The sequence below is a fragment of the Lytechinus variegatus genome, chromosome 2 (assembly GCF_018143015.1).
Source record: "Lytechinus variegatus isolate NC3 chromosome 2, Lvar_3.0, whole genome shotgun sequence".
Classification (NCBI taxonomy): Eukaryota; Metazoa; Echinodermata; class Echinoidea; order Temnopleuroida; family Toxopneustidae; genus Lytechinus; species Lytechinus variegatus.
Window position 1 is genome coordinate 7,601,284 of NC_054741.1, and position 19,947 is coordinate 7,621,230.

The 19,947-nt window shown below is 36.5% G+C and overlaps 1 protein-coding gene across 1 annotated transcript in view; it reads left to right on the plus strand.

The window, feature by feature from the left end:
- Positions 1-15,073: 15,073 nt before the first annotated feature.
- The window catches only part of LOC121407200 (cell adhesion molecule 1-like), a 40,534-nt gene continuing 35,660 nt past the window's right edge, over positions 15,074-19,947 (plus strand). Inside the window, exon 1 of the mRNA XM_041598157.1 lies at positions 15,074-15,448. The gene's annotated coding sequence lies outside the window, so the exon portion shown is untranslated. The remainder of the gene's footprint in view (positions 15,449-19,947) is intronic.

The following is a 19,947-nucleotide window of genomic DNA, read 5'->3' on the forward strand; positions in this document are numbered from 1 at the left end:
GGGGGGAGAGTCCCGAACCTCACCCTATTCTATACGCCATTGGACGAGTGAAAATGAATGAAGTTCCATCGTACGACTCTTTCTTTCCATTTTTGTCATCATGTTAATGCCCCGTTGGTACATAGTGGTGTAGTGGTCTAATTTGGTAGTGACGAGAAAAAAAGTTTGCCCTGGAAGACAGATGCTGATCGAAGAAGTTATGTGCCAAGAAATCAGTAAATTTTTTTCATTTATTCGTTCATTAGTTAATAGATGAAGCATTTTTGTGCCCTAATGAAAAATAGGGGTTTAGAAATGCCCCACCCACTGCATTTTCAATCTCGTTTTTATAATGAAATTTCCTATCATGTTTGAAAGGGATTTCCCATATTAAAATAAAAATTATGAAAGAGAAATAGGGTTTGAAACGAACTGCTTAATAATATGAAATGACACCCTACACTAAAAGGTGTGGGGGAGGGAGATAGAGAAAATAAGAGAGAGAAAGAGAGAGAGGGGAGAGTACAAGAGCGAGAGTCACATGATTCTTACCCATATATCACGTGAGTATGATGACTGGAAATCGAGACGCACCCCATGACGTCATGAGGGAAATACCCATGGCATTGCATTGGGAAGGGGAAAGGGTGAAATGGTATTCCCAATCGTACCAATTCGCATGTAATTTAGTTGCAACAGAAATACAATTTCGTGTCTTAGCGTGCCTTTTTGTCTTGAAACGTATATTGTGTTCTAATTGCAGAGACCTGGACAAACATCGGAAAAATACCAAGGAGGTCGTGCCCCATCGAGTTGGAAGAAAGTAAGTTACTTTCATCCTACTACTACCACTGACTACGTCATGTTCATGGAGGTAAGTTAATATATCTATTTGCTATAGGGTTTTGAAGGGGTATTAAGTGATTCCATCTTTTGAGTATTTATAATTTGAGAGCATTGGAAGTAAGATTTCTTTGTATGTCTGCATTCATGGACCAATAAAATAATCTTTGAATTTTAATAATTCTAAATATGATTATCTCGGTAAGTATTCTACATGGTTCGTCCGTGCTATAGGCCTATTCTTACAATGAAATAACTCGACTATTCTTCAGTCTATTTAAAGTAATTTGAAAATTATGCGACATTGATACTCGCCATAAAACTTGTTTTCAACGCTTTATAGAAATTTGCATTATTGTTTGTGGCTTGGTGATTGATTCATGAATTGATATAATTACAAAATATAGCTATACTTGTCTTGACCCGTTCCAATAGCTTTCATTAATTTACTTGTGAAACATCATCTTAGTAAGAATACTGATCATGAAAAGTTTCATATCTGGTTCTGGTTTTCAGTGCAATTTGTCTGAAAAAAAAAATAACCCAGCGTTATGAAAATACTTATTTTCATAAGAGCTTTTGACAATGCTGCCCGAATCATGATGTGATCTACAGAGAAAAATATTTACTTCTGAAGAATCTGATCATCAAAAGCCTAGACCGAATTCATTCATACACTGATCTTATCTCTTTCATCTTTATAAAATGATTTATCTGGAGTGAGAAAACAAAATTACCCCGCAGAAATTTGGTCTGACGTTGATAAAAAAAAATAAATCCAACCCTCTTTGTCAATCTAGTTCAATTTTCCACTTGGCTTATATTGGTGTATAGAAAGCATGACCGGGTTAGGCATACATCCACATTGATGATTGAAATGAGAGTTTGTCAGAGTGAAAGAAAAAAATCTGAGGCAAAGAAAGGGAAGGACCTCTATTTTCTTGGGTTGACCTGTCGCTTTTCTTTAAAAAGTGTGGAACAATTTGTCTTTCGAGTCTTTGACTTCTGGCGAGGGAGAAAATTCTGGGGCCATTTCACAAAACTGTTCGTATTACACGTGACTTTACGAACGACTGGTGACCATTTCTTGTGCTACAATATACCCCTCTATATCTGACTTACCACTTAAGAACATGTTCCAGTCGTTCGTAAAGTTGTGTGCGATTTTACGTACAGTTTTTTTAAACACCTTTCTGGATAGACTGGGCATGCTAGGTTAGAAAAGATTGGAAAGAAAAGTAGAATGAGGTGGATGTGGAAATATTTGCTTTAAATTATGCAAACATCGATGTTCCTGAGTATAACTGCATGCGTGTGTTTACAAACGGATCTAAAAGTTTTTAATGGGGCTTGGTTAACAATTTGATGTTCAATATTGAAATGTCTGGATGACAGTCTCAATAGTAAAATGAAAATTAGATGATAATGATGATGTAAGTAGTGCGGTTTCCTGTATTATTTATTCAGCTTTGGATGTTTGAGTAATGGGTTCGATAAGATGTAAATCTACTTCACTTGGGATTTAGGGAGGGCCACATTGATGAACTCTATTCTTATCATGTAGGACCTACGTGAATAAATGAGCACATACATTTTTTCTTCAAATTTTACCTTGATATGAACAAACGTACCACCAAAAGGAACCAAATAATCACAGATTACCTAAAGACATTTCATTTTATGTTGAAGATAAAAGAGCTATCATAAGGAGTATCAAACTTTGTAATATATTTTCCATAATCAAATGTACGAAGACCATCACTGGTGTATATAGCTAGATGGGAGAGGGATGTGCACTGGACCCCTAACAGTTTCACGACCAAGAAAAAAAAAGGAAGCGGAGAAATGAAAAGGGGAAAGGGAGTAGGGTGAGATATTGACATTATTTTCTGATTATTAGGTCAAAATCTATCACAAAAATTTATATGAATATTTTCATTTTTGTCTCACCTGCATAGCAGAGCGAGACTATACAGCTATAAGCGCCGCTTTTCCGATGGCGGCGACGGCGGCGGCGTCGTCAACATTGAAATCGAGGTTAAGTTTTTTGAAATGTCATCATAACTTAGAAAGTATATAAACTTAGTTCATTAAACTTAGACATAAGGATAATCAAGTATTACTGAACATCCTGCCTGAGTTTCGGGTCACATGAATAAGGTCAAAGGTCATTTAGGGTCAATGAACTTAGACCGTGTTGGGGAATCAATATCGAAATCTTAAAACCAAGGTTAAGTTTTTGAAATGTTGCCATAACTTCCAAAGTACATGGACCTAGTTCATAAAACATAGACATAAGGGTAATAGTGTATTACTGAAGATTCTGCCTGAGTTTCAGGTCACATGATTAGGGTCAAAGGTCACTCACGGTCAACGAACTTTGGCCATGTTAGGGTTATTTGAAGAATTGTCATCATAACTTTGAAAGTTCATGCATGGATCTAGTTCATGAAACTTGGACATAAGAGCAACCATGTATCCCTGAATATCATGTGCAAGTTTCAGGTCACATGACCAAGGTCAGAGGTCACTTAGGGTTAACAAACTTGGCCATGTTGGGATGTTGGGGTTATTTGAGGAATTATCATAACTTTAAAATTTTATGGATCTTTTTCATGGAACATTGACATAAGAGCAATCAAGTATCAAAACTCACACATCCTGTGTGAGTTCTAGGTCACATGACCAAGGTCAAAAGTCATTTAGGGTCACAAAACTTTTGGTAATGTTGGGGGTATTTGTAAAATTGTCATCAAAACTTTCAAAGTCTATGGATCTAGTGCATGAAACTTGGACATAAGAGCAGCAGTGTATCCCTAAATACCCTGTATGCATTTCAGGAACATGGCCAAGATCAAAGGTCATTTAAAGGTCAATGAACTCTGGCCGTGTTGGGAGTACGTGTTGAATTGGCATCATAACTAAGGAAGTTTATGGATCTAGCTCATGAAACATCGACATAAGGATAATCAAGTATGAATGATTGTTTTGCACATGTCTTAGGTCACATGATCATTGTCAAAGGTCATTTTTGGTCAATAGGCATAATATTTTATTATCACATGTTTTCTTCTGTGAATAATGTTCATTAGCTATTTTCAAAGGAAGCACTGCTGCTATATCGCATTGCGTATAATGCAGGCGAGACTGCCAGAGGCGTTCCACTTGTTACTTTAAAATATCAAATTTTTCGCTCGATCTCTTTGTGATCTCACGAAATTTCAAAATAGGAACCAATACGCCCATTGACCTATGTTCTGCTGATGACGCCGCTGAAGACTAGAATACAGCACATGAAGTCTATCATTATAGACCCCACTGTGATGGTGAAATCGAATTCTTTGGAGTATTATTTGGGGTCTTCCGTTCTGATCGCATTGATCAGATTATAATTTTATTTTCATTTATCAAAATACGGTTTAGATAATGTTAGTCTTTATGTATTTTATCATTGTGTATCTATATGAATCCTTACGCAAGCTTACGTTTTGTGTTAGCTTTAAACAGTCATGTTCTCTTTCATGCAACGAATCAGACTTTGTATATTATTTTTACTGATGATCAATAAAGACTTCTTTGAAAAACGAATTAATAAATTTATAAATTTTATTCAGTAAAATTTTATTATTCTGTATCTATATGAATCCTTAGGCAAGTATACCTTTTGTATTAGTTTTTAACATGTTCTCTTTCATAAAACGAATCAAACTTTGTATATGATATTTACTGATGATCAATTAAAAAAAATCCAATCCTGTCCCCTTTAATGTATCAGGATAATGACAAAGCATGTTAGTAACCACAAACATTTGTTCGCATATCCTTGTCTAGATATCGATAACAAAGTTAGAATCGGGGAACCACACGCACTCCTTTGCTCTGTTACCTGGAAAGGCCCCTGGGAAACAGCCGCGACGCACCCCTGCATGTGGGCCCAGGGTGACCACCCCCCCCCCCCTCCCGATCATATCTCCATCTTTCAAGCGCAAGCCTTTCCTCCAATCAAACCCTTTCCTTCCTTTGTATAAAAATCTAATTAATTTTTTAGTCATGCCCACAATAAAAATAAACTTGACTAAAAAATCATTCTCTTTCTGTTTCCCTTCAAGTACGAAATGACATGAGTTTCTGGCTTTGTGACACGTAATATATAGCAGGAAATTAATGACAATGTGTTTTATCCATTAAATTGGAAATGCAAGTGGCACTTTGGTAATGAATTACGAGAATCATAATTGTAATGTTTAATTTTATTGTTCCTTGACATCATATCGCGAATTTTGTAAGAGTAGAAGAAAGTTATTTGCAATCATTCTCATGATTTTAGAGTGCATATTTTACAAGATTATTATGGTCAACATGTTGTATTTTTAGTAAAGAGGTGATCACAAATCGACGTCATCAGTCTTCATAATTTCTTTGGCCCGAACGTGAATACTATCAGGGACTTTATTACATAGTTTGACCAATTCGCTTTCAGCAGGTTACAACAATGCACTTATTACTTGTTTATCAGGGGCGGATCCAGCTTTCGCCAATAGGGGGGGGGGGGGCGAAAAATATTTTTATCAATTTTTTTCTCAAATTGGCCACTATAATCTGATTTTTTTTTCAGGGGGTAGTCCTAACTAAAGGCTGAAGTTTTAAGTTGTTATAAACAAGATAAGGTATCTAATGTGGTCTTAATATATAATGCGAGCGCGAAGCGCCAGCTAAAATTCTTTGATATTTTATGTCATTAGAACTGAAGATTCTGAGCAGTTTTTATAATCATGAACAAAGATAAGTATCCAACTAAACAATGCGAGCTCGAAGCGCGAGCCGAAATTTTATTTTAGTAACGTGAAAAGGGACTCAATTAGGACTGTTTTTAGTGATTAATGAAGAGGATAAAAGTATCACCAATTAAATAATGAGAGTGCGAAGCGCGCGAGCTCAAAATTTTTAATATTCCGACCTGAAAACTGGACAGTCTAAGCGCGTTATTATTTAAACAAAGAACAAGCTGTGTGTCTCAAACAATTAAATGCGAGCGCGAAGTGTGAGCTTATCTTTTTTATATACTGACATGATAAGGGAGCATTTTGACAAATTTTGGAAAGAATTTACAAAGAGGATAGGTATCTCACAAATCAAACAATGCTAGCGCGCAGCGCGAGCTGAAAATTTTGATATAACAATTTGTGTAAATCAAAACAAAATAATGAAAGCTTGATGTGCGAGCTAAAATATTGTGTGCAAATTGATTTCAGAATTGGATTATGAAGTGTCATTTAATCCTCTTGAATGGGATTCATTACACAGGCAATGTGAGCGCGAAGCACGAGCGAAATTTTTTATATAAAGTCTATTTTCCAATTCTTCCCCTCACCTTTTTCGAGGCTGTAAATTACACATCATGGGTATAATACCTCTTTCTTATTTTTCTTTCTGTTTTTCGTAGTTTCTATCAAGATAAAGAGTACACTTTTTTCTGCCGACTCGGCCCCCTCCTGGATCCGCGCCTGTTTGTGGAAGCAAAATTCAAAAGAAAAGGAGCATGACAAAAAGAAAGTAATTTTCACCGAAACATATAATTACAGTTCGACCATGTTCCAGAAGAGTCGCGTACTTCTGTATCTTTAGGGCTTATGTTGTTGGTGTTTATATCTATTTCTGTGTTGAATGATTGTTCTTGGCTCCATAACTACAACATATAAGAAGAGATAATGATCCTCTTGGTTCAGAATGTGTATATATTTCTATTTGAAGTCACTGCTATACCTATTAAGGCATTTTATATTTTGGTACTGAAGCATTTATCCCTATTTTTCTGAATATCTGTGCAAGACGACTCGTCAGCCTGATGAATTACCGGCACCCCCACCCCTCAGCCCTCCTCTAACAAACGGGTAAAACATAATCTCTACTTTTCATCTTAATCCATTACTAACCCAAATCCATTGGAACATGGAAATCCCAAAACCGTAATCTTACACAAGGCCAATTCCCTATTTAATCATATTATTTCTCCTAATATACATCAATTTTTGTCATTAACATGATTAAGGTCTCGTCGCTCCCCTACCAGAAATGTGGATTATCTACGAATTTGTGGCATGCACGAATGTTGTTGTTGCTGTTCTTGTACTGATTGTGTATAATTCTGATCAGCCTTAATTTCATTTGATCAATGATACCGTTTCCTATTACAATAAGTCATTCATTTAAAAAAAAGATTAAAAATATATGTAAGACTAAAATGTCATTCGAAAAGACATGTTAAAACTTTTTAGTGATGCGCCCTACCAACGAGTATATCTGTATTTGTAGGTCGTTTGATTAGTACATGGTTGTGCCTGTGTCTCAGTTTATTATTATTGAGATGTCTAACGAGAAATAATAATGATAATCGCAACAGTAATAAAAAAATTATAATGATAATAATAATGATACAAATAATAATAATAAAATTTTCTATGCAGCATTTAATACAATGTATTTACGCGCTGCACAGTGTCCCGGCTGTACAATTCAAGGAATTTCTTTCAACTGGAGACCAATCTATTCGCCTGGGTGTGGCAAATGTAGATCATAAACGCCTTGCCAAAAGACTCGAGTGCTATGGTGGGACTCGAACCTAGGACCTTATGGTTCAAAGTCCGGAGACGTATATTTGACGGATATTATCGCGTCTCGATCTGGTTTAAAGTTGTGGCTTAACTATGGATAGCCAAGTGTGACACAAATCTTTAACAGTACATGTTCAACTTGTCAGCTCATTTGACACTCAAATCACTTATAACTGACAGGGGATACATACTGAAAAAGATCTTAATTTAAACATGGAGAATGAGGGAAGAGCCAAATAAAGACATTGCGTAACATAATCTAAAAGCAATTTTGAATTTTTTGGCTCCCCATAATGCTAACTCAGAGTTAGACCAAGGCCCAAGTTATATCGGTCTTCAAAATTAATATAGCAATAAGGAAAATATCAATCGCTCATGATGCGCTTCTGAATTAGTATGTTGATAAAGATGCTAGCTGGTGATAGGGAGGGGGGTGGGTCGGGCAGAGTGCTCCAACAATGGACAGGTGGTAAGCTCATACTTGAAAGATCAATCTTTATTCGAACATTTGCCATTTTCGTTTGCAAACCGTTCCAATTGAGTCAGAGGAAACGGCCTACCTGAGACGTCACGAAGCACCTTGCGCTACAAAACTGCCGACAATCATCGCTGTGACAATTGTTCGGAAAATGGATCAAGCCTTCTTTTTTGTTGGAGAGGAAAAAACTAAAAAAAAAAGAATTTTGTAAAGCCTGGAAACCTTTGACATTTAGGGTAGCTAAAAGAAAACTTGCAAGGTCATGTATTGTCGGGGATATAAGCCAGAGTGAAAAGGGAATAGAACGGATTGCAAGATTTTAGCATTCTAGAGGCTTTTGTTAAAGCTGGAGTGGGTAAATTATTTAAAGAAAAAGGCTCGATCGATGAAGCAGTGGTTAGAGAGAGAGAGAAAAAAAACATAGTGCTGCCCCTCTTAAAAAATAGACGAGCAAATAGTTTTATATTTGTTATTTTATTAGTGCAATCACCCCTCATGCATAGCGCGTCTTCGCCCCGCCCGCGCCCCTTCCCTTGTAAAACAACGTATACTAAACTTTTTGGTAGTCACATATTTAGCAAATCAGACTAGGGATAGAAAAAGTGAGATATTTGTGTTGGATGAGTGACAATTAATTTCATTTCACACCTGTTCCTTGTAACAGCAACAATAATGTCTCTCGGATGTGAACGCTCCCGACAGATGACAGGCCTATGGTGGTGACGTCATAATAGACAATAGGCTGAGATTGATGAATATGATGTCCCTTGTAAATTAAGTGTATCCCGCCCCATCATTCCCCTCTAAATACGTCCCAGTCATGTCATGCATGTACCATCCCATATCGTGTGCACTTCTTTCTAGTGACAACAGATGTCCTTAAAGAGACATTAATGTTGCAGGAATATGCGTGAGTGTGTGCTTGAATAGAATAGTGATATATCAGTAATGAAAAAATTGAATTGACTGAAAATATAATGAATAAAACATACTATTGAATAAAACGAAATGTAAGGTAATAGACCCACAAAAAAAGAAATCAGTATTGTTTTCTCATTTATTTGTTTATGAGAAATTTTTCTATCTTTTAATTTTACTTTTGTTCCATTTTAGTTTGCATTATTTTTTTACAAATAATTTTTATCCGTCGAGTGATTGATTGATTTATCTCTAATTTTATATTTTTATCTATTTTCTCTCATTTCTTTGTAGTGAGGGGGTAAACACAGGAGGAGAGAATCCAAATTCAAATTTGAATTCAAATCCAAATTTCTTGATATGAGCAGCGGTGGATACAGGACTGACCATTCATGCCATTAGGTCACAATGGACCATTTTTTGTCTCACCTGCATAGCAGAGTGAGACTATAGGCGCCGCTTTTCCGACGGCGGCGGCGGCGTTAACATCAAATCTTAACCTGAGGTTCGGTTTTTGAAATGACATCATAACTTAGAAAGTATATGGACTTAGTTCATGAAACTTTGCCATAAGGTTAATCAAGTATTACTGAACATTCTATTAGAGTTTCATGTCACATGACCAAGGTCAAAGGTCATTTAGGGTCAATGAACTTAGACCATGTTGGGGGAATCAACATCAAAATCTTAACCTGAGGTTAAGTTTTTGAAATGTCATCATAACTTAGAAAATATATGGACCTAGTTCATTAAACTTGGACATAAGATCAGTCATGTATCAACAAACATCTTGCATGAGTTTTATGTCACATGACCAAGGTCAAAGGTCATTTAGGGTCAATGAACTTTGGCCGATTTGGGGGTATCTGTTGAATTACAATCAAAACTTTAAAAGTTTTTGGATCTGATTCATGAAACTTGGACATAATAGTAATCAAGTATCACTGAACATCCTGTGCAAGTTTCAGGTCACATGATCAAGGTCAAAGGTCATTTAGGGTCAATGAACTTTGGCCGAATGGGGGTATTTGTTGAATTACCATCATAACTTTGAAAGTATGTTGGTCTCTGAACATCCTGTGCGTATTTTAGGTCACATGACCAAGGTCAAAGGTCAATGAACTTTTGCCACAATGGGGGTATCTGTTGAATTACCATCATAACTTTGCAAGTTTATTGATCTGACTTTTGAAACTTGGACATAAGAGTAATCAAGTATCATTGAATATCCTGTGCAAGTTTCAGGTCACATGATCAAGGTCAAAGGTCATGTGAGGTCAATGAATTTTGGCCACATTGGGGGTATTTGTTGAATTACCATCCTATCTCTGTAAGTGTATTGGTCTAGTTCATAAAACGTGGAAATAAGAGTAACCAAGTATCACTGAACATCTTGTGCGAGTTATAGTAGTTTTCAAAGTCAGCAATGCTGCTATGTTGAATCGCGTGATGCAGGTGAGACGGCCAGAGGCATTCCAATTGTTTTACAAAAGTTGTTGTTCTTGTATTGTCACTCCAATCACCTAACTATCCCCTCTTCTTGGTACCAGGGGGCACTTTTTGACAACTTTCCACTTTTTTTCCTCTTGGGCGGTCTCTCCCCGACCCCCAGGTCTGCCATATGAGATCCACAATCATCGTAATGATTCATGCAAGTCCAAAGAAAATGATATTATGATTACAAACATAGCCACCATAAGAGGCAAAAGTATGCACATTTGACAAAACCATTTTCTTTTAATTAACCAAAATCAGAATGAGATTTTTTTCCCCTTATACCCTGCATAGATACGGCTATTAGCATCTTGTTATTTACAATTATCATCTGATTTTTACAATGGATTATTATTTGCCCCGCTATCCTATCAATTCTGAAATTGCCAGCTTATTGGAATGTCGTTATATGCAGCCATCCATCAATTAAGCACTTCCAGTAGACTATCAGCTATTGTCATATGTATAAAGCCTAAACGTGGGCTCGCATGAAGTTATAGTTGAATAGCAAAAATACATCAGGAATTTAACGTGGGTGCAAGTTTGATTTAGTTTTCTTCTGAATTTGAGCCCACCCCCCCCCCCCCATTCTAGAAATGTTCCGCGGCTAGGCTATCACAAGTATGTACTGTCATTTAAGGTATATAAACTTTGAAGATTGAAATAACACGTTCGCTTTTTTAAAATAATGAGAGTATTTTATGTTTTTTTATCATTTCTTTCATTTTATGCCCCTTTATTTGAGCCCCAACTTTTAGATATGAAATCCTTGATATGCCACTAAGATTTGACTGTGAGTGTATGTGGGTGTGTGTTGTGTAGGTTTTTCAAGTGTTTGTTTGTTTTATTCTTCACCATTCATAACAAGAAATAACTTTACAGAATACAATGTTACATTAATAATGATAATGCACAGTAGGAATTAAGCATTAAAAAAAGTTTGAATGCACACGTGTTTGTACCGTTATCATGATTAACGCCTAGCGCATTTTCATTTATTTTTCCATTGAATGGTAAATAACATTGTAACAAACATTGTAGATACATAGGCCTATCCTTTCTCAAGGGCATTGGTTTCGTGACCGGGGGATCGAACCCCTGACTTTCATGTGTCTATAGTCAGCCACCACAGACTGTCTGACCGCTGATCGAACATGTCGAAGTTGACAGTTGCAAAGTCCCCCCCCCCCCATACTTCGCCGGGACGGCAATGACCCATAGCTGTATACATTATCCGCATTGTGTATAATATGAAATTTGCCTCATAAAGCTAGACAACAATGGACTAATAATTGGTGAGATCATCAGAAAACAATATAATTATATCCGTGGTTATGATCCACCTCCCCCCCCCCCTGAAAAGTCACTTAGCATAGGATGCATGAATTTATAATGGTACACAGCAAAAACGGTGTTTTTTACACAGTGCTATTTACTTATTTGGACCTTACATAAGTTAAAATCTTATGCAAAAAAAGTTTAATTTGTAATATTTAATTCTCAAGGTATAGACATGCAGTAACCAGCATTTTTTTTACTGTGTATTAGTCATACCATAAATCCATGGTTGTCACGGCGACGGTTGTGCCAGCGACTAACAATTCCTAAGTCAGTTGGTCGCAGTTGCGTACGCAAATTGTTTTAAAGGGGGGTGGTACAAACTAAAAGAAATGTTGACACCCTCCCCAAAAAAGGTCTTTAAAAATCTAGAGGGTGGGCTTTAAAACATTAAGGGGGTCAAACCCCTGTAACCACTTCCCTGCGTACCCCTTCTGGTTGGTCATACTACATATTTGGCATACAGTTTTTGCCTATTTCTGTCGTTTGATGCCTATTGTTACATTGAAGCAAAAGGTGTTATATAGTTACAGATTTCCATAATCTCTGGACACTGAAAACACTCAAATATGACCATAATGGTCACATGATTTCGTTTGGTAATGCGAATAGATTTTCATCTTCTTTCGTTTTGGCCCGGCGTTTTTCTCCGAAATTCAGAATGTCTAGGACGTGGATATAAAAAAACCGTCGTGTACAATAAAGTCATCCACATCTAGCTTTTCTCGACCCAGGTGAGGTAAAAAGGTACGGAAAGAATAACTTTCAAAAAGAAGAAGCTGCGAGCACCGGAATCGGGGGACAGGAGGGACGTGTTCCCCCCTACTCATAATACATGTATTTTAGGACGAGATGACCTCACTTTTGGGATGATAACCTTTTTTTTTTTGCTTGTCAAATTTATTTTCGTCGAAACCACCTTGAATTTGGGTTGATAACCTTTTTTCTTTTTTCTTTTTTTTTTGCTTGTCAAATTTTCCAGCCTCTTGCCCCCCCCCCCCCACCTTTTGGGAGAGATTTTCGCCCCTGGTAAAGGGGAAGTTCACCCTGACAAAAATTGTTTCGGAATAATAGCAAAAAATAATTAAAAAATATTGCCGAAGGTTTGAGAAAAATTCATCAAATAATTAAAAAGTTATTAAAATTTCAATTATTTGATTTGTGACGTCATATGCGAGCAGCAATCCTACATAGCGAATGGTAAAAAAAATCAATGAAATGTCATTTTCTCAGAAAATTGAAAATGGTTTTCACTGTACCTTTTGTATATCAATATACAAATCATTTCACACCCGATTATGAATAGAAAACAAAATTAAGTCATCAGGAACCATACAAAATTTGAAATTAATGTATTTTATATTACATAACCCATGGGGCAGCTGCTCGTTTGTGACGTCACAAATCGAATAATTGAAATTCTAATAACTCTTACTCTTTAACGGATTTTCATCAAACCTTCACCAATATTTTTTTACTATTTTTTTCTGCTATTTACAACAAAGTTTTCTTCAGGGTGAACTTCCCCTTTAAATTGCAGGGGTAAAATAGGAGCGCAATTGGGTAACTCTCATCAAAGTGGATATGTGGCCATATAAACAGGCATATCCCTTTTATTATCATTATCATTAAATATATCAGGTCATACTATCTTTTAACGGCCCGATGACGGCCTGAATCATCACATCTCCATGCTACAATAATACATTATGTTTCATTATAGCACCACATGGGAATGGCTCACACATCGTCTCAAGTAGCGATCGAGCGAGACACAGTCCAAAAAGAAATGGAGAAAAGAAAAGGATATACTCGGTAAGACATCTGGGGTTCCCCCAAGTCCAAAGTACAACTACCATGGCAAACATTCAATTTCGGAAATCGAAAATCAAGTTAATATTGAAGTGTCGCACCCCGCAGCGGTGATTGGAACATACAAACTAGGCTCACGAGTATTGCCAGATAATTGTAAGGGGAGGGGGTAGTGTCGAACAATGTCTGCCGACAAAGCAGCAGAAGCAAATGCATGGATGGATGGATGAATGAATGATTAAACGAATGAAAAAGGATCTTGATAAACTGAAAACAAATCAATGATACTCACATAATGAATGAATAAATACACAAATAAATAAATGATTAATGAATGAATAAATAAACATATAAATAAATGATTAATGAATGAACACATCAATGAATCAATCCATATATAACTTTGAATAAAGGAATAGATGAATAGTCATTAATAGATACAGAGGGGTAAATTGGCCTTTTACAATTATTAAAGTGTGTGAACGCCTCGCATATTGCTAGAGTGAATGCTAGTAAAATTCCGAACTGCTAAAACTAACCCGCCAAAATATAACTAATATATTTACGGAAATTAAAAATGAATATGTGAGTGTGTGAGATGACAATTGTGATTTACGTGTATATGATATCCTCATTTTGTCTTGGACTAATCTGTCATGTCACCTGAAAGAGGTGACTTGGGACTCGAACCACTGATCTCTGAATTGGTTTATAACTTGCACCAAGGGCGACATCATGTAATTTCCTTCGGCAAGAAATTTATCCACATTGTGCCGCACTCGACCTAGGTGAGGAGAATGGGTACCCGGTAGTAACTGCGCTATATAAATGGACGTATAATCATTATTATTATAAGTTTGTGTCGTGTAACTTTATTTCAATTGAGAAAAATTATGACGTCAGCATTAGGTCATCTTACCCCCCTCCCTTCCAATATATCCTGGCCGCTTTGAGACCCACGTCACAACGTCCTGTGTACCTGTACTTAGGCGCCCCTCCGGAGATTTTTCTTTTTCTTAAAAAAGGGTGCCGCCCCACCCATTTCTTCTTCCCTGCACTTGCTGACACCTAGAGGGTCATGGTCCACCACGCTTTCGAGAAACACCTCACACATTCGTTAACATATTCGAACACGGCGTGTAATTTGATTTACCTAGCTTGGCTAGATAGGCATGCTTAGAGACGGTACTGTATAATCTTTGTATGAAGAAATCCAAGTTCGTTGCCGCATACCCGCATTTGTTTACTTTCGTTTTTGGATTTAGAAGGCAAAAAAGGAAACTTTGCCCTTTGATGTTTGTAAGGATAGCAGGCACATTCAAGTACCCGTTTAATATTTCATTTTAATTGAACTCTTTACAGAAGAAAAGAATACTTCCACCGACCTTAAATCCCAGGAGAAGATTCCTTTCGCGATATTTTTCGCCAAAGATTTTGCTCCACTTCTCTCTCGTCAAATTTTAACTATTGTCCTCTTGTGAAGTGTGAATCGCATATCGAGTATTATTTTGTGGGATCATTTTACACCTGAATGTATGGACATAAAGAGGACTCGGCGAAGCGAACTGCAAGTTCTCTAAAGATTTGTGCTTCGCAGACGACACACGTCGGCAAGTTGTGGAAAGAGGTCCCTTTGCTCGACGCGCGCTCGTGATCGCTCACACTTTTCCAGACAAATTGACGGTGCGCCGCACGCTTTTGTCGCGTCGCACTCAGTACATCGTGATCGTGCTAGATTGGTAGTTGGAAAAGTCTCTCTTTGTGGATCCTACTAGACTTGCACTTATATGAGCTGCTGCTTACTTGGAATACTCTCGAGATATAAAAACATACCTTGGATAAGTTCATTGTGCACTAATGTCCTGACTGATAGCTCATTCCATTGTGTCTTTATTCATTTTTCCGTGTTTTCAAGCACTGATATCTGACTGTATTTTTGCCATACAATGATCGGCAGGTATTCTACTTTATTAAGGTAAGCCTCATGCTCAATTTCATATTTCGATATCAAAATCATGCCCACTGGGCCGGGGCTCTCTCTTTTTATTTCTTCTCTTCCTCCCTTCCCTTGCTGCTTTCCGTCGAGAAGGAAGCTTTAATTTGCAATTTACAGGTGTGATCTGCAACTGTTGCCCCTCCTGACGTCATTTCTAAGGGTTTCAGTTAAAAGCGGAATCTTATGGGCTCCTGTTTGCCCCCTTCCTAAACTTTCGAATAACCTGCACCTCGTTGGAAAGTAAGCTAATTCGCTATTTTTAGCGTGCTGTGTATTCCGCATACTTTCCGTCCCTTTCACTTGATAATGTGTCACGCTTTTATCACCACAATCAAAAGATGCGTGAATTTTCATAATTTTCAGTCAATAAGGGACTTCAAAAGAGTAATGATTTTTAGGACTGTTTGATAAAAAAGGTGATTGGGTTTGTTTATGTATGTTTGTTATTTGAGGGCCACTTTCGCTGTAATTCAATAGTACGGCACATGCATCCAGTCCTCGCCGATGGCATTCTGGCCAAGCAAATACAAATATCTATTAGCTGTCAATTCAATTCTTAAGATTATATATGTCCAGGCGTGCAACCAGGCGGGGGGGGGGGGTACGTGGCCCTCCCCACCACCGCAGTAGCACAAAGAACCAACAAGAATTAGGGGGCAGACATATAGCTATGGGACAAATCCCTAAAAAACAACTGCGAGCGAGCGAAGCGAACGCCGGTCAAAACCTTTGATTTTTTAAGTTAAAAAGCCTATTTTCGTGATAGATTATGACATAATATCACATATTATATTCCATCCTTCTCCGTTCCTTTTCTTTAAGTTAATTGGTTTTGAAAATTTTGGGGATCCAAGTCCCCCATCTGTACGCCACTAGTGCTCCATCGTACCCAGTTTCGAACACAAAGAATATCATGCAATGTCTTGTGCCTCTACTTCACCCACTTTTGGTAGATACGATGAAAAGACATCCCTTTTTAGTGAAAACCCTTCCCTCTTTTCTTGCCCCCCCCCCTCCAATTCTAAAAACCTGTATCCACCCTAGTTGTCTCCTTTAACATCATTAATACGCGCTCACATTTCAGGCTTCATCGTAATGATAAGGTTCCCTTGCCTTTTTTCTTTAACCTTTGAACAAATACAACGGTGTTAATTACATACCAATCATTTACGATTAAGGACATCCTATCAATTTAAGAAAATAATGGTACACTCTAAAAAAAATCACCCAATCTGGATGAAATGAGAATATGCATGTTTGCTAAAATGATAAATTTTACGCAATTTTGCGTTGGCATTTAACATTAAAACATGCATTTCGTCCAATATGGGAGAAAAATTACAAACAGTTTTTTTTTAATGTAACAATCTCAATGTTACATTATAAAAAGAGAAAATTATGATAGCCAATCGAATATTCGACTCGATTTTTTTAATATTTATTGAAGGATGTATGCCTATATTATTCATTTATTTATTTATTCATTAAACATCTTTATACAGGATAACATGTTCAGATAAAATACACTGTTTATCAACACGGTCCTGTTACATTAAAAATATGAAACAACGATAAAAATGCATGCAAACTTAAGTTAAAATACTGGGTATACATTTTATTATCATATGCAAATCTAATCTATTTCATTAAAATGTATATTGAAACTCGTTGTTCATGAAGTTCGTAACGACTTGAGAGTTGCAGGCCAGAGGAAATTATCATTCGCTGTCCATCGCAGTACTGACATCGAGTTTTTGATCAACATTTCTACACATCTTCAGTGTAAAACGGGCCTGCACTTAAGCCACAAATTAACGGATTTTTTTTATTGGGGGGAGGGGGGGGGGCGACAAATTAAAAGCCTCAGAAAAAACTTGGGTTCACATTTTCGAAATTCGTAAAGGTATGCATAATCCCTGGTACGAAGAACTTTTAACCCACCTTCCCCCCGGGTTCCAGTCCCTCCATTTTCTTTTCTAGGCCATTCCACACTTACATCAATTAACTGTATATTAAACATCAGTCAACGGGGATCTAAACTCATTGTGACCATTTTGATTGATGTTCTTCCATTCCCTAATTTCACTCTTATTGTACTCCTACAAAAGATATACCAAGAAAATACACAATGATTTTTAATATGCCTATTTTTACGGAGGAAATTTTTATTTTCTATCATCAACCCATTATCGTTGACCATGTCAGAGTAGCCCAGGAAGTCGACTGCATGACCACACAAATGCATTATTCAACAACAATAACGTGACCACGAAGTGAGGGAGGGGGCATCATTTCAATGAGGCAAATGCTTCATTTTGGAGCATGTAAAGGAATAAAAAAAATAGAATAAAATGTTGTACCTTGTGTAATATTTTGATGAGTTGTAAATGTATAAGGTTGTATTTGCCAATCCACAATCATTAAACAAATTTAATATGATGATGTAGTGAAGTATATTGATTGCGATCGGTTGATGTATATACAATGATTTTTTTAATGAATGAAAATGGAAGGTGTAATGCCCTGTAATTTGTTGTTTTTTCTGTTTATCATTAATTTGTATTGGTATTTTTTTATAATTGAAATAAACCAAAAAATGTCATTTCGGCAATGATATTTATCACTATCCACAATTGTAATTATGTTATTATTATTGTCATCATTCTTATCATTATTATCACTATCATCATTATATCATCATCACGTAGATCATATTGTAAAATTCAATTATTTTTCATTATTGCTGTTATTATTGTAAGCATTGTATTTAATGCTGCATATAAAAACTTGTTGTGCTTCCTATACAACTTGCCATGCCCTCTAATTTGCTGAGTATATACACAAATTATATGGATTTGAACTTCCCCTTGACTTGCAAACTATACCATGTTCGCTTTGATTGAACTTCAGGGACGCATTTCGTTTACCGACGTGCACGATGTCTACACAATGAAAGATATTCTAAACAAATTCATGGATTTATTATAACTCCATGAAAAAATCACCCCTTTGGTGTCGGTACACCCGAAATGCAATTGGGTGTTAAACGATATTATATCGGTCATTGACCTTTTCGTTGGAAGGTTCTGACATTGAGTAATTCATCATTGACCTCTTCCAGGGAGGTTACTGCTTTTTCTTATTTTTTAATGATGTGTTTGTAAATGAGAGTTGAGGGTGAGTGACAGAGAGATAGAGAAAGAGAGGGGGAGATGAATCTTGATCATTGGTTCTGAGTTCATACCGTGTTTCCAATTTGACGCCACTGGTTTTACAAAAACTGCACTCGCGTGATCTTGTGGAATGCGTGAGGGGCGATTTCCGAGTCAGAACGGGATTTTTCCCCCAAATCCTTGTATAGCTCATTCGCGAACTGGTAATTACAACCAAAATAATCAACAAGCAATGGAACATTCACCCATTCAATGAAATCATTTTTTTTTTTTATATTTTCGATAAACAAAGCGACGAACCACTGGAAATTTTATTGTCATTTTCTGTTCAGGATCTAAATATTTGGATACATTTAGTGTTCTAATTCAGTGAGCGTTAAATGATATAAATTTTGACACGACAATAAATGTAAATTCAGTAGGCGTTCTGTCAGATTTTGTTTAATAAAGGCAATCTACTTGTGTTTGTGTTTGTTTACATATTATTGTTAACTAATGAAATAACAATTCATAAATACGTCAGTGATTTTACGAACCGGTTCAAACATGTCAAACCTAAGTTTTGGTCAAATTTTCGATTTTTTTTTAACTGATTATAGGTAGATACATCAGAATCACAAATAAACACTTCATTGTTATAATTCCCTGTTTAACATGTTTACTCATCATATCACCTTCGCTAAACAGTTCATGCATGAGTATGACGAAATTGTTATTTAGCACTTTGACAGAATATAATTACCCTTTGGTCATATTTTGATAATTTCGTTTCATGTGCATGTTCATCTTTTGGTGCACATGTTGTTCTTTTCTTAGATAAACTCAAAACAAAAAGACCTATAATATCCGTTTTGATGCGTGCCTTATTCATGGGGCGTGTTTATATTTTGACGGATATCTGTTGAACTGCACTCCGTTTGTTATTTCAACTTGAAACTGAGAGAGTAACATTATCGACTCATATCGACTGGAGGTTTTTAATTTCAACATCTTTCAGGGAAACGGTTCAAATGGTCGAGATTGCATTGGTGCCTGATGGGAATCTAAGTGTATGTATTCATTCAAATATGCAGAGCTCTGTGGGGTTTTTTTTTTTGGGGGGGTGAGCTTGGTTGTTTTTCTTTTGGGGTACTGACTCTAATCTCCACAATCCAGAACTCTTTTTTTGTATCTGTTTTATTTTTTTTTAATCAGGGTTAGTCATCAGTACATAGCCTATAGGCCTACTTGCATTGTGCATTATAGTGATTTAGATTGAAATTATATAGATTTCATTTGGAATGTAATCATCTACAAACTATAATC